Below are 15,267 nucleotides of genomic sequence, written 5' to 3' on the forward strand. Positions count from 1 at the left end.
TGCTCGGCAGAGAGATGCCCTCTGCTAGGGCTCTGCTCTGCATCCGGGCCCGTGGCCCCCGATCCGGCTGGGGCAGGGCTGGGGTAGAGGCCAGGGTCTGAGCCTACAGTCCCCCTGACCCTGCTGGGGCAGAGCTGGGATACAGGCCAGGGTCCACAGCCCCCCCCCCCAACCCGGCTGGGGCAGGCCTGGGGTAGAGGCCGGGTAGGCGGTGCATCCAGTACGCAGATGAGGCCTTGGGGAGAAAAGGGGACCGCGAGGGGAGGGGAGCTTCCACAAAGCACAGGCTTCCGGGCCCCTTCCTGAGCCGTGCTCCTTATCTCCGTTTCCATCAGTGCCACCGAGTCTAAAAGGAGAATTGTTTAAATAAACGAGACCGGGCTCGGAGCAGGCTGGGTTCACCACTGTGCACACTGGAGGGACGGAGCGATGCAATCAATAGGCTTGCAGGGAGTCCTCCTCATCTCCCCCTGGCCCACACCACAGACTAGGGGAGGTCAAGTGAGATCTCTTCCAAGTAAACCCTGATCGGGCGGTGCCGTTGCTCACATGGAAGAGCCCGGTGACCCAGGGCCCACGTCTCGGCATAGAGGGAGGGCACAGAGTCAGGACACCGTGAAATCCGAGGTCAGGGCTGCAAGTTGCACTTGGAAAAACATGATTTTGCAGGTACGTACCCAGACAGGCCTACATTCAAATTAAGACCAGAAGGGACAGAACGAAACAGCAGAGGCAGAGAAACATAAATTACAGGGATTTACAAGTTTTCAAAGTACTTTTAACAATACTTTAAGAACATACTCTCGGATGATAATGCAGTTGGGTTTAAGAACAAAATCAACAAAGTAATAGTTCACATATTTTAGCTCAATAGCTAAAATGACATCAAAAATCTTCAGAGAATGTTGACAGGGACTTGTTAATACCTTCAAATCCAGCAGGAATTTTAAAGACGCAGAGTGTGACCATTCAGCACATGGCTACGTGCTGCCGTTTCCGACACCGAGTGAGAAAAATCTGTCCCGTCATATATTTGATTGATAAAGCATTTACTTCAATCTTTAATTATTAGCTACAAATGCTGTAGCGGAGCCAAATGACCAGCCCTCCAGAGTTTATAATGGTACCATTACTACGAGTCCCTTCACCCCCTCGTCCAAAAATGAAGCAGAAGTTTTTTTCTCTGGAACTTCATTGTTAAAATGCCATTACTGGAAGATTCACTAATTGAACGGATATTCAACTGCCCAGTGTGGCTGGCACAGGCGCAGTGCTAACGCCGCCTCCCGGATCCTGGTTAACGAGGACTGCTCCGCGCCCCGACCCCGCTGGGGGACAAGAGCCCCTCCCGAGCGCACCTGCCTAGCAGCTGCCCCATGAGGATGCAACTCCAGGGAGGTCAGCAAACGTGCAGTGAGGTTAGGGGTTAGAGCCCACCACTGCCGGACACCGACGCCTGCACCCAGGGGCCCACCGGGGACACAACGTAGTCGGGCCCTGGGGAAGGGTCTTGGGGTGGTTGGAGCCGCCCCTCTGCCCCCCGCTAGGCTGAGCCAGGGCGTTCATGTCCTTTGAACCGCATCTCAGGCACTGCAGGGAGAAGGCACCAGGAGGGCTGGGAGTGGGCCAAGCTGCGGCCCTGGGACCGGGCGGGCGAGACCCCTCCGGGTAATGTGGGGGGCTGTGGTCCACGGGGGCCTCCAGCAGTCAAGGGGCACAGCTGCGTGGTCGGCTGCACGGGGCCGAGGGGCAGGGAAGCAAGGCTGGGGCGCAGAGGGGTGACCCTGGGTGCAGCTTGGGCACCAGGCCAGTTCCTGAGGCTCTGGGCAGGTCGGGGCCTTCGGGCAGGGCTCGGGTCCACTCATCCAGGCGCTTCCAGGCCCCGGGGCGGTCAAGTGTCACCGTGACCTGCTCCAGCCTTCTGGAGTCAGTGGACAGTCACCACGGAATACCAACGTCTTGGAGAATGAACGAAATGGAAGTCGTTAAAAAAAAAAAAAGCAGATTTACAATGACGTTTCCTCTGTTGGTCTTCCCGATGGAGCCGCAACTAAGTCAGCAACCTGGTCCGTCCCGTTCTCTCGACAAGCGCTGGCTGCTAAGTCCCAACGTGAGCAGCACCCCGAGCCCGCCCTGCGTTCCAGAGGGCCTGCCCCAGGGTTCCTCCCCACACCAGCGCCCCCGGGGGGGTGGGCGTCTGCTGCAGACTTCCTCGGGGTCACCATCCAGGCAGACGTCAAGCGGGGGCCGCAGGGTTCCACAGGGGTGAGCAAAGCCCTCCCCAAGACGCAGAGCAGGCCTCCAGGGAAACAAGGGAATTCCCAGCAACGTTCAGATCAAAACAAACTAAAGCTGAACTTTCCACCTGCTCTGAGGTGCGATCTTAGAGCAGGTTCTAACTAAAGAGCCAGGAGAGCCGGCTCCCGCCTTTACTCCAGCCACCGACTCGTTGCACGGCCCTGGGAAAGTGGTTCAGTGTCTCTGGGTCTCAAGGTGGAAAGAATCTTTTAGGAGGTGCACACACGCCCCTCCTACGTGAGTAGCTCAGTCCTCACAGAGTGAACCTACCTGCGTCACCAGAACCAGATGAAGAAAGAGAACACGGCCGAGGGTGTCGGATCTTTAAATATGCTCCTTCTCACTCAAAATGAGCCCCACATTTTGAATTTAGGACAAATCGTACAGAACCTATTCGACTGTGCTCCCCCTTGTGACCGATCAATAGTTCCGGGAAGGGGGTCACGGGCAGAGGCCGGGATGGCGGGATGCGGGCGTCGGGCCTCCAGCGAGTGGTGGCGGCGGCGGCAGCAAACTTTTGTAGAGGAACCTGGAGAAGACACGGCCGTGGAGGTTCGTCCACCTGCGACCTCTGCCCGCCCACCAGCGCCGAGCCTTCTGCTCCCCACGAGTACAAAGCATCGGGGAGCGGAGCTCGGCGTGGACGGGAGCCGGCGGCTCTAGCGTCCTTGACTCCTCCGGAGCATGTCGGGTGCCGCTGGCTCCGGGACACGGAGAGTCCGGGCTGGTGCTCTCGGGAGATGCGTGTGCACACGAGGGGCAATACGAGGACGCTGGGTCGTCAGACAGGAAAGACAAAGTACTGGGGGCCCTGGGAGGGAAAGAGGACCCCCTAGGGGGAGGGGGGCCACTCTGAGAAGGGGGCGGGGAGGGGTTGTGGGTGGGGAGAGGCTCCCAGACTCAGGCACCCACCCGGGTGAGTCCCTCAGGCTGCCGAACAAGATACCAGAGACCAGGGGCTGAAGCAACGGAAATTTATTTCCTCAGGGCTCCAGAGTCGAAGTCTGGGAGCCGCGTGCAGCAGCGCTGGTGGGCGCCCCCCTGGTGTGCACTCCTACGCCCCTGCAGTGCTCCCCCGGCGCGTGCACCCTGCGCGCTCCCCTCCTTGCCTTACGGGGCCACCGATGCTCTCCTGTGAACACCGCAGCCTTGTGTCCTCATTTAACCAGAAGTAGCTCTTAAGAGCCCTCTCGCCCAGTACAGTCACCTTGGGGGTTAAGGTACAAAATGTGAATTTTGGGGGACACAGCTCAGCCCGCACCACGGCCCGGATTCCTCACTGCCCGTGGCCAGAATGATGCCGGCACTAACCGGGTGCATCTGAGAGCTGATCCGGTCAACCGGCCCTGCGCTGTCATAAACCGGGAGTCCACAGGCTCCAGGCTGCCTGCTGTTGGGCGGCCCTGGGCTCTAAGGCGGCTCCGGTCAGTTAGCCGAGTTGAACCTCAGGGTCCCTTCCAGAAAATACAGATACTCTGCACAGCAAAGGAAACAACAGAACTAGAAGACCACCTACCGAATGGGAGAACATATTTTGCAAATGACACACAGGGTTAGTATCCGCAAGGTCTAAGGACCTGACGGGGCGCCCGGGTGGCACGGTTAGGCCTCTGACCCTTGACCTCTCAGGTCACGACAGCAGGTGTTGAGACTGAGTTTCACTTCGGGCTCCTCGCTGGGCGCGGAGCCTGTTTAAGATTCTCTCTGCCTCTGCCTCTGCCCCTCCCCTCCACCCCCGCGTGCACGTGTGCTCTCTCTCTCTCTAAAAAAAAAAAAAACCCAAACCAAAAAAAAAAAAAACTTATATATAATTCAACACCCAAAAATCAAATAATCCAATTAAAAATGGGCAGAAGACATGAACAGACATTTCTGCAAAGAAGACATGCGATGGCCAACAGACGGCACAGGAACAGATGCTCAGCACCAGTCAGGGAAACACAACTTGAAGCCACAAAGAGATCACCTCACACCTGTCAAAATGACTAAGAAACATGAGAAATAACAAGTGTGGGCAGGGGGAGCCCTCCTACCCTGATGATGGGAACGCCAGCTGAGCAGCCACTCTGGAAAACACCGTGAGGTTCCTCAAATTACCATCAGTCCAGTGATTCCACCAGTGGGCGTTCACCCAAAGAGGGCAAAACACTCATTCAAGAAGATAAATGCAACCGCACGTTTATCGCGGCGTCATTCACCACGGCCAGCTGAGGGAGGCAGCCCCCGCGTCCACGGATGGGCGGGCAGAGGAGGAGACCCCCCAGGAGCAGCAGCCACAGAGGGAGTGAAGCCTTGCCGTTGGCAGCGACGTGGATGGATCCAGAGGATGTGACGCTAAGGGAAAGGAGCCCGTCACAGGGGCACCGGTGGCCAGTCGGGTAAGTGGCCGGGTCTTGATTTTGTCCCGGGTCATGATCCCGGGTCCTGGGATGGGGCCCGTGTCCGGCTCTGGGCTCAGCACCCTTTCCCCACCCACCTGCTCTCTCTCTCTCTCTCTTTCTCAAATAAATGAATCTTTAAAAAAATCATTAAAGAAACCAGAGAAAGACAAATACCACATGATTGAACTCCTCTGTGGAATTTAAGAAAGAAAACAAATGACCAAAGAAAAAAACGACAAACCAAAACCGGGCTCCCAACTATAGAGAATAAACTGTTACCAGAGGGGGGGGGCGGGTGGGCGACGGGTGTACGGGGGCACCAGGGGGCCTTGCCGGCCGAGCCCGCGGGGCCCACAGCCTGCCGGCTGCACTCAGCTGAGGGGAAAAGAGGACGGACGCGGCCTTCAGGGCTGGGAGGACGAGCGAGTGGGACGCGGCCCGGGGCCTTGCCGTGGACGCCAGCAGCACCGGGGCAGGGGTGCGCGGCCCGAGGTTCCTGTGGGGGGGTCTGCCTTCCATGTGCCCCCAGCACCAGGAGTCCCCTCTGGGGGCGAGGCCTGACTGGGGCCGTCCCTCGTCCCGCCCCGTGTCTCCACAAGGGCCGGGCTCCTAACCGAGGTGGTGGTGGTTCCCGCAGCACAGGCCCCGATTCCGGCGGCCGCTCCTCAGCGAGCCTCGCTGCCCGGAGCCGTGGTGGCCTGGCCCTGCTGGCCCGGGCCGAGCTACGCGGACAGAGCGGGGCCAGTCAGGGGCCTGCTGGGGTGCCAGCCAGGGGCCAGCCAGGGGCCAGCCAAGGACCAGCCAGAGTGCCAACTGGGGCCAGCGCCTGGGGGCAGGGCCTCTGCGGGGAGGGGGGCCGAGGCCGAGGCCGGGCTTCGGGGAAGGGCGATGGAGGAGAGGAGGAGGGACCAGCGCTCCCGAGGACCTAGGCCCCCAGGCCGGCGTCCCCGGAACAGCCCCGCCAGCACCGTGCTCCGGGCCACAGCCTCCTCCCCCTCTTCCACGGGGTCTTCCTCGGAGAAGAGCTACCTTTCCACGAGGCATGTTCTAGATTCCCTTCAGGCGCGTCCCGGGCACTAGGAGGTTGGGCTAGACTATCCGAGACCCTCGGGCAGCCCCAGAAGTCACGGGCCCGTACCGTCAGGGACCGTACCCAGGAGCGCTGCTGCGCGTCATGTCGCAGAAGGGACCCTGTCTCAGGAGCACAGACAAGTCCTCAGAAACAAGACAGCCTCATCCTATCGTCGTCATCTGAGGGACTTTACTTTGGATTTTCCGCCTCTTTGCTTTACTTGTGTCCCACCTACCGCTGGTGGGGGGAGGCTGGTCACAGGGGCCCGATTCCGGGGACTCGGAGCAAGTCCTTCTCGGGCAATGAAGGGGGATGGACTGCACGGCCTCCGAAGGCCTGTCAACGGGCAGAAGCGCTACAGCCCTGCGTGGTGGGCACGCGCACGGAGCACCTCATGCTGCCTCGACCTGCGCAGACGTTACATTTAAATTTGGTAAAAAAAGAGAGAGAGAGAGAGAGAGCGAGAGCGAGCTTGTATTTTTCTTAAGGATGAATAAGAGTCATCATATAAAACATGCTGCCCGCGGAGTCCCAGCTAGTAGCTGTTCTGATTTTCTAAAGCAGCTTCTTTAAGAAAAGAGAATCTACAGCAACACACACACACACACACAAACACAAACACACGGTACCACAAGGGCCGCGTCGCTCACAGACCAAAGGACACGCGTGTGCGGGGTGGGAGGCGGCACGGGAGGCCCCGGATAGGCCTTGAAGCACAAGCCCTCGCGGTGGGCTCTGGTGGCTGCTGCGAGAGTGGGCCCGGCCTGGGCGGGTGCAAGGGCCGCGGAGCCGACACGCGGAGCGGGGCCAATGGGTGCTGCGGCCACACCGGGCGGCAGCCGGGGGCTCGGCGCGTTCCCTGCACTGATGCACTTGCCACCACCGGCCCATGACAGTTTTATTTAATCATGAAAATAAGACAGTCCAATCTTTTTGTAGTTGCAGTTTACTGCTTTCTCGAGTGAAATAAATGGTCTCTCCGATTTCTTCTGCTTTCATCTCGCGGCTCTAAGCACAGTAGGATAAGGTTCCAATTAAGGCCCATTAAGTGCTCACATTGATTCATGGGAGCCATTTCCCAGTCTCCCCTCCCAAGGATCCCGTGCACCCCCGAGTTCTCTCCGGTGTGTTTCCAGTTAGCAGCTGCCTGTACAAAGGAGAACTGCTTGGGGTGAGGCCTCCCTCCCTCCTGCTTCCCCAGCCCCAGGAGGCGACTCTCGCTCACATCCTCGGACAAGCGCGTGCGCGTCACCTGTCAGGAGCTCTGCTGAAGCGGCGAGCCCTGCGGGAGGGGGCCAGAGCGGAGCACCGGGGGGCGGCCCAGCCATCCACGGGGGGTCCTCTGTGCTGCTACACCTTTCGGGTCACAGAGGACCCTGAGACGGGGCCACACGGCTCCCTCCGGCTTCCTGGCGGGTGGGCAGACACGCAGACAGCAACGAGGGCCCGTCTAAGGCGACACCAAGTGACAGGGCTCACTGAGGGCACCCCCAGGGCTCCTCCCACCTAAGAGCAGGGAGCCTGGAGGCAGACACTGATGCTTCCAGCAATACCACGGCGCACATCTGTTCTGGCCCAGGGGACGTGCTCACCACGGCGTGCGTGATCTCGTTGAACTTGCACAACAAAGCCCTCGAGTGTTCCCGGAGGTCTCCCTACTTTATAGACGAGGAAACTGGCACCAGGGAGGTAAGTGGCTCGTCCAGCATCACAGAGCTAGGGAGTGGCATAGCTGGGACCGGAGCTTGCTCCTCTCACCAAGCTACAAACACACGCCGCGGGCGCCTCACAGCAGATGCCAGCCCGCAGGCCCCCACAGCCGTCCCATCAGCATCGACGGCCGCTGAAGGTGCGTGCTCCCAAAGGAACTACACGCGAAGGGGTTTAAGAGACATATTTAAAGATGCCCCTAGGAAACAGGTTAAAATGAATGAATGATTTGGTGGTTTGGGAGTCTTTAAGTGTAGATTTTCCTGCAGTGTGTTTTCTCAGAGTGCGACGTACCTGTCAAAAACCTTTTTTTTTGAAATTTAAATTCATTTGGAAAAAAATAAAATAAAATTTAAATTCAATTTGCCAACACATAGAATAGCACCCAATGTTCATCCCATCAAGTGTGTCAAAAACCTTTTAAAATCTTTTTAATTTTGGGGATCCCTGGGTGGCGCAGCGGTTTGGTGCCTGCCTTTGGCCCAGGGCGCGATCCTGGAGACCCGGGATTGAGTCCCGCGTCGGGCTCCCGGCATGGAGCCTGCTTCTCCCTCTGCCTATGTCTCTGCCCCTCTCTCTCTCTCTCTCTCTCTGTGTGACTATCATAAAAATATATATATATATTTTTAATTTTTTAAAAAAGATTTTATTTATTCACGAGACACAGAGAGAGAGGCAGAGACACAGGCAGAGGGAGAAGCAGGCTCCATGCAGGGAGCCTGACGTGGGACTCGATCCCGGGACCCAGGGTCACGATCTGAGCCAAAGGGAGACGCTCAACGGCTGAGCCACCCAGAAGCCCCAAAAATCTTTTTTTAAAACCAAATCGTAAGTCAGAGTAGATCTGCCATGACAATGCCACCAACGTGGTGAGCAAAGACCCCACAGGCACCCGCAGTCCTAGCTGAGCGTCAAATCTGAGGCCTGGGGAGTAAGGACGATACTTCACAACGACCAGGGCCTGGGGCGCTCCCTGCGCTGAAGGCGGGGAGGCAACCTGGAGGACAGGCTGCCCACGTGTGTCGCCCGAGGGAGAAGAGGGCTGGGATGTGACCCCAAATCCACCCTCCAAGCGGTCTCTCACACACCGGTGTTTTCTCAAATACGGGACCTTCCGCATCTTTAAACACGGTAGGTTCCCTTGGGATCTCAGAACTACTGATTCCAGCAAAAATGAAACAGATTAGAAGACAACACATGGGGCCAAAGAAATGGCTCATTAGATTTTTAGCTATTCGGTCCAATCTGGAGGGTGAGGAGTGTTGCATCTTTCAAAATCTGGGGCCTTTTAACCTTCTCTGCAGTGTTTTGCCTGAGGAGAGCTGGGTCGTTGCTGCAGCCACTTGTTCATTAAAAAAACCACTGTCAGGTAGTTTAGTAGCAACGTGCAGGGCAACGCAGCAGGCGCTGGGGACAAGGACGTGCTCGCAGGGGCCTCCGTCGGGCGGCGCACGCGGGGGGCGCGGGCAGGGAGGTAGCAAGTGTGCGAGGAAAACCACGCAGGGCGACCGGGAGACAGGAACGACGCGGCTCTTCTGCCGTTCCAGACCCTGTGGTCAGTGGGGCAGGTAGCGGGACGTCTAGGAAAGACTCTGGGAGCCTCTGCGAACCACGCCGCTGCTGTCTGAGGGAAAAGTATCCAGGAAGCAAGCAGCAAGGGTGAAGGCTCCAGGCGTGTCTGGACCAGCAAAGACCCGGCTGCGGCCACACTGGGGGGGGGGGGGGGGTGTACCGGGGATGGGGGGTACCTGTGAGCGCTATGTTGGGAGCGGAAATGATTAAGTTTATCTGTTCACGGTCTGGCCGTGAATTCACACTTCATCTCAGATTTACACACTCCTCCTCCATCACCACGGGAAGGGCTCCCAGCAGTGCCCGGCCTAACTCTACCTGCGGGACCCCGAGGCCCAGAGAGGGGCAGTGACTCGCCCAGGGTCACTCGGCCGCGCAGCCCCACGAGGATCCAGCCATCCTCATGGCCGCCCATCACCTGTGCCAAGGGCCGGGCTTGTTGTGACTGACGAGGTCGGGACAATTTCCCATCTCGGGGCGAGGCAAGCCGGGGGAGCAGGGTCCTCGCTGCCCCCCATCACCTGGACGCCCGTCACAGCATCCTGTACACCCGCGAGCCCCGAGGGGTAAAGGGAGGCCGGCCGGGCGCTCCAGGGGGAAGGGCGTCCACCCCTGACCCGGAGGAAGGTGGAGAAAATGAAGAAAGAATCAAGTGGAGGAGGGGGGCGGGGAGCCTGGGGACAGGAGGCAGGGACTTCACCTCCGCTCAGCAGGGACTGGGGGGGCCGGGAGGGCGGGGGCCTCCAGTCCCCAGGGTCACTGTCAGAGGAGGGGCAGGGGGCAGAGCGCACCACACCGGGGTAAAGGGTGGGGGCGGCGGGCCTGGGGAGAAGCTGGGGGGTTGGGGGGGCTGTGTCCTGCTGCCCTCGGGGCCATCCCCCGGGAGCCCAGGGCGCGGGGGACACAGCTCAGGATCCTGTGGGTCCCCGTGGGGACCCTCCTGGTGGGGGAGGGGGAGGCAGGGGGGACACAGGACGGCGGGGACCCTCCTGCTGCGGGGGGCGGGGTGGGGGGCAGAGGGGGGAGGGCACAGGATGGGGGTGCGGCCCCTCCTGCCATGGGGTGGCACAGGACGGCGGGGATGCACCTGCCACTGGGCTCCCCCGAGCTGTGCAGGTCAGCACCCCCCGCCCCCCAGCACCCAGGCCAGTGCGGACTGAGGGCTGCGGTGGTTACTGGGGGAGCTGACTCCAGAGCTGCGGAGCTGGCCGTGGCCACTGGTGTTCCTCCTGTGTCACCCTGTGCCTGGGGTGGGGGGACGCAGGGGACAGGGGCCTCAAGGGGTCAACAGCTCCCACTGACCCCGGCACCCGGCAGGGGCGGGGCAGCTCCCCCAGGTGCACACAGCTGAGAGTCAGCACAGCAGCCCCTCCCCCAGAGAGCAGCTGGAAGGACAGGGAGGAGCAAGTTCTGGACCCAGCAGTGCTGGAAAGCTCCAGGGGAAGTCGAGGGATTTACAGTATATAGAACTAGGGGGTCCCCCCCCGCTTTTTTTCCCTTTTTCCAGTACAACTCCTTTTTATATCTGACTAAAAATTTCCAATATTTTTTGTTTTCCCACCTTAACTACAATATTTTACCACCTCTTCATTTTTAAGGTTCTTCCTTTTTGACTTTGAGATTTCTACAATTACAGGTCCGAGATACACTTTCCACTTCTAGATTCCCTTCAACATACTCAATTTAATTTTGGGAGATAGATAAGATATGGTTCTTTGTTTTGCTTGTTTTCTCTGCCTCCTTTTGTTCTGCAATGGAGGAAGTTAATGCCTTCTAAAACATGACCAGTGGCACTGAGGACCAAGTTGGACACCGTGCTGGTTCATTCTGTGAGATCATATACCCTCTTCATTCCCATTCTGACCCCCTCTTTTATCTTGTTTATGTTTTCGTGGTCAATGTTGGGGCTTTCCACAAGTATTGCTGGTTTATATAAATTTGGGACTGAGCATCTCCTAACATACAGAACTTAATACATTCAGAACCAAGAGGATCACACTCGAGGACCCCTCAGGTAGACTACAGTCTCCCTGCACTACAACTTCGTCACCACCACCATCCACAGTCCTCCCATTTTTTCTTCTTTTCTTTTTTTTCTTTGTTCTTCTTCCTTGGAGTTTTTGGCCTTTTATTTTTTACTACTTTGTTTGAAAACTTGTTTTTCACTTTAGTGGTCCTTTGTTTTATTTTGTTCTGATCTCCTTTTTCATTTTCTGGTCTCTGACCTCTTTGGAAGCATCTAGGATGTAGTTTACTCAGGTTGTGGTTGATATTTTTGACTCAGTCAGCTCATATAGCCACTCTGCACTGGACAAAATGACTAGAAAGAGGAATTTACCACAAAAGAAAGAACTGGAAACAGTACTCTGCTACAGAGTTACAGAATATGGATTTCAATTCGATGTCAGAAAGCTAGTTCAGATGCACAATTATAAAACTACTGGTGGCTCTGGAAAAAAGCATAAAGGACTCTAGAGATTTGTTACTGCAGAACTGAGACTACTGAGGCCAAAATTAAAAATAGATTAGATGAGATGCAATCCAAACTGGAGGTCCTAACTGCTAGGGTTAATGAGGTGGAAGAGGGAGTGAGTGACACAGAAGATAAGTTGATGGTCAGGAAGGAAGCTGAGGAAAAAAAGAGAAAAACAATTAAGAGACCCTGAGGAAAGGCTTAGGGAAATAAATGACAACCTGAGAAGGAAGAATAATAAATTGGAAAAAAAGAGAAAAACAATTAAGAGACCCTGAGGAAAGGCTTAGGGAAATAAATGACAACCTGAGAAGGAAGAATTTACATATAATTGGGGTTCCAGAAGAGGCCGAGAGGGAGAGAGGACCACAAAGTATATTTAAACAAATCATAGCTGAGAACTTCCCTAATTTGGGGATTTGGGGATGGAAACAGGCATTCAGATCCAGGAGATAGAGAGGACCCCCCCCCCCCCCGCAAAATCAGTAGAAACCATTCAACACCTCGACATTTAATAGTGAAACTCGCAAATTCCAAAGATAAAGAGAAAAATCCTTAAAGCAGTGAGAGACAAGAAATTCTTAACTTTTATGGGGAGAAATATTAGATTAACAGCAGACCTCTCCACAGAGACCTGGCAGGCCAGAAAGGGCTGGCAGGATCTATTCAGGGTCCTAAATGAGAAGAACCTGCAGCCAAGAATACTTTATCCAGCAAGGCTCTCATTCAGAATAGGAGGAGAGATAAAGGGCTTCCAGGATGGGCAGAAACTGAAAGAATATGTGACCACCAAACCATCTCTGCAAGAAATATTAAGGGGGACTCTGTAAAAGAAAGAGGACGTCCAAAGAAACAATCCACAAGAACAGGGATGAAGAGGCATTACGATGACGCTAAATTCATATCTTTCAATAGTAACTCTGAACGTGAATGGGCTTAATGATCCTATCAAAAGACGCAGGGTTTCAGACTGGATAAAAAAGCAGGACCCATCTATTTGCTGTCTATAAGAGAATCATTTAGACTTAAGGACACCTCCAGCCTGAAAATGAAAGGGTGGAGACCATTTACCATTCAAATGGTCCTCAAAAGAAAGCTGGGGTAGCCATCCTCATATCAGATAAATTAGAGTTTATCCCAAAGACTGTAGTAAGAGGTGAAGAGGGACACTCTATCATACTTAAAGGGTCTATCCAACAAGAAGACCTAACAATCATGAATATTTATGCCCCTAATGTGGGAGCTGCTAAGTATATCAATCAATTAACCAAAGTAAAGACATACTTAGATAATAACACACTAATAGTAAAAGACTTCAACATGGCACTTTCTGCAAATGACAGATTTTCTAATCAGAACATCACCAAAGAAAAAAGGGCCTTGAATGATACACTGGACCAGATGGATCTCACAGATATATACGCAACTTTCCATCCAAACGCAACTGAATACACATTCTTCTCAAGTGCACATGAACTTTCTCCAGAATAGACCACATACTGGGTCACAAATCAGGTCTCAACTGATGCCAAAAGACTGGGATTGACCCCTTCATATTTTCAGACCTAAATGGTTTGAAACTAGAACTCAATCACATGAAGAAATTTGGCAGAAACTCAAACACATGGACATCCCTGTCATGTTCCTGATCTTCGGGGAAAGTCTCTCAGTTTTTCCCCATTGAGAATCATATTTGCTGTGGGTGGGACATCCCAGGAACACGACAGGGATGTCCACTCTCACCACCTACACCAAGCAGAAGAAGAGAGTTAATAAAGATTCAAGCAGAACTCAATGAAATAGAGACCAGAAGAATGTAGAACAGAGCAACAAAACCAGGAGTTGGTTCTTTGAAATAATTAATAAGATAGATAAACACTAACCAGCCTTATTCAAAAGAAAAAAAGACTCAAATTAATAAAATCACAAATGAAAGAGGAGAGATCGCAACCAATACCAAGGAAATACAAACGATTTTACAAACATATCATGAGCAGCTATACGCCAACATTTTAGGCAATCCAGAAGAAATGAATGTATTTCTGGAAAACCACCAATTACCAAAACTGGAACAGGAAGAAATAGAAAACCTGAACAAGCCAATACCCAGTGAGGAAATTGAAGCAGTCATCAAACACCTCCAAAGACACAGAAGTCCAGGACCAGATGGCTTCCCAGGGGAATTCTATCACACGTTGAAAGAAGAAACAGGGGAATTCCTGGGTAGCTCAGTGGTTTGGCGCCTGCCTTCAGCCTGGGGCATGATCCTGGAGACCCGGGATTGAGTCCCACGTCGGGCTCCCTGCATGGGGCCTGCTTCTCCCTCTGCCTGTGTCTTGCCTCTCTCTCTCTCTCTGTGAGTCTGTCATGAATGAATAAATAAAATCTTTAAAAAAATTTAAAGAAGAAACAATACCTATTCTACTAAAGCTGTTCCAAAAGATAGAAAGGGATGGAATACTTCCAAACTCGTTTTATGAGGCCAGCATTACCTTGATCCCAAAACCAGACAAAGACCCCACCAAAAAGGAGAATTAATTATAGACCAATATCCTTGATGAACACACATGCAAAAATTCTCAACAAGATACTAACCAATAGGATCCAACAGGACCTTAAGAGGATTATTCACCATGATCAAGTGGTATTTATCCCTGGGATGCAAGGCTGGTTCAACACTCGTAAAGCAATCAATGTGATTCATCATATCAGCAAGAGAAAAAACAAGAACCATATGATCCTCTCAATAGATGCAGAAAAAGCATTTGACAAAATACAGCATCCATTCCTGATCAAAACTCTTCAGAGTGTAGGGATAGAGGGAACATTCCTCAGCATCTTAAAAGCCATCTACGAAAAGCCCACAGCAAATATCATTCTCAGTGGGGAAGCACTGGGAGCCCTTCCCCTAAGATCAGGAACACGACAGTGATGTCCACTCTCACCACCGCTATTCCTTCTGGCCTTATTTTCTTGCGCACATTTGATATCCCAATAGAAGATTTTCACGGGAGCAAGGGATGCGTGAGGTCTGTGCACAGCTGCCCGGACGGTATTCATCCTGCTTGGAGGGCCGGCCGGATGCCTTGGGGAGAGGGTGCTGACGGTTTATTTTTTGGCTTCCTTTATGTGTCTTCCACAGCTTGTCTGGTCTTGGATGGGACTCAGAAGGGAATGATTAACTTCATGTCACCTTGCAGTTTAATTAAATGAGCCCTCACAATGACCCTACTCACGCTCTTGGTCTCGTGGCCACGGTGAAGGGGCTTACTGGGTTCCCAACTTTTTATAGTCCACCTGAGATGAAGCTATGGCTAGCTTTCAACCTCACAGTTTTAATGTTACATTTCATGACAGATATTTTACTGGAACGTTCTGGGTCTGAGTTCCTCAAAAATGGGAAATAGACAAGTGTTAAAGGAAGGTTAGTTTATCTGTAGGATCCTGTTTTTTTCAGATCACTCTGTCAGAATTATGAATTTAGCCCACTGCTGAATCAGGAGTATTATTTAGTGCCGTGAAGACGTTATGGGGACAGGCAGGAAAGGCAACAGCTGCCTTTCAGGAGCATCTACTGAGGGTCAGGCCCAATACGGTCTCTCCTAGTTCTCACAACAAGCGGGGAAGTAGCGGTGACCCCTCTATTTTACAGACAAGAAAACCGAGGCTCAGCAGTCAGCAACTTGCCCAGTTATCGTGTAGCATAGAGCAGATTAGAGATTTCCAAGCCAGCTGATTTCAGAACATACGCTCTTAAGCTC

The 15,267-nt window shown here is 53.8% G+C and overlaps 1 protein-coding gene across 6 annotated transcripts in view; it reads right to left on the bottom strand.

The window, feature by feature from the left end:
* SCAPER (S-phase cyclin A associated protein in the ER) overlaps nucleotides 1-15,267 on the bottom strand; it is a 422,176-nt gene that overhangs the window by 5,637 nt on the left and 401,272 nt on the right. The window lies entirely within an intron of this gene.

The sequence above is a fragment of the Vulpes lagopus genome, chromosome 2 (assembly GCF_018345385.1).
Source record: "Vulpes lagopus strain Blue_001 chromosome 2, ASM1834538v1, whole genome shotgun sequence".
Taxonomy (NCBI): domain Eukaryota; kingdom Metazoa; phylum Chordata; class Mammalia; order Carnivora; family Canidae; genus Vulpes; species Vulpes lagopus.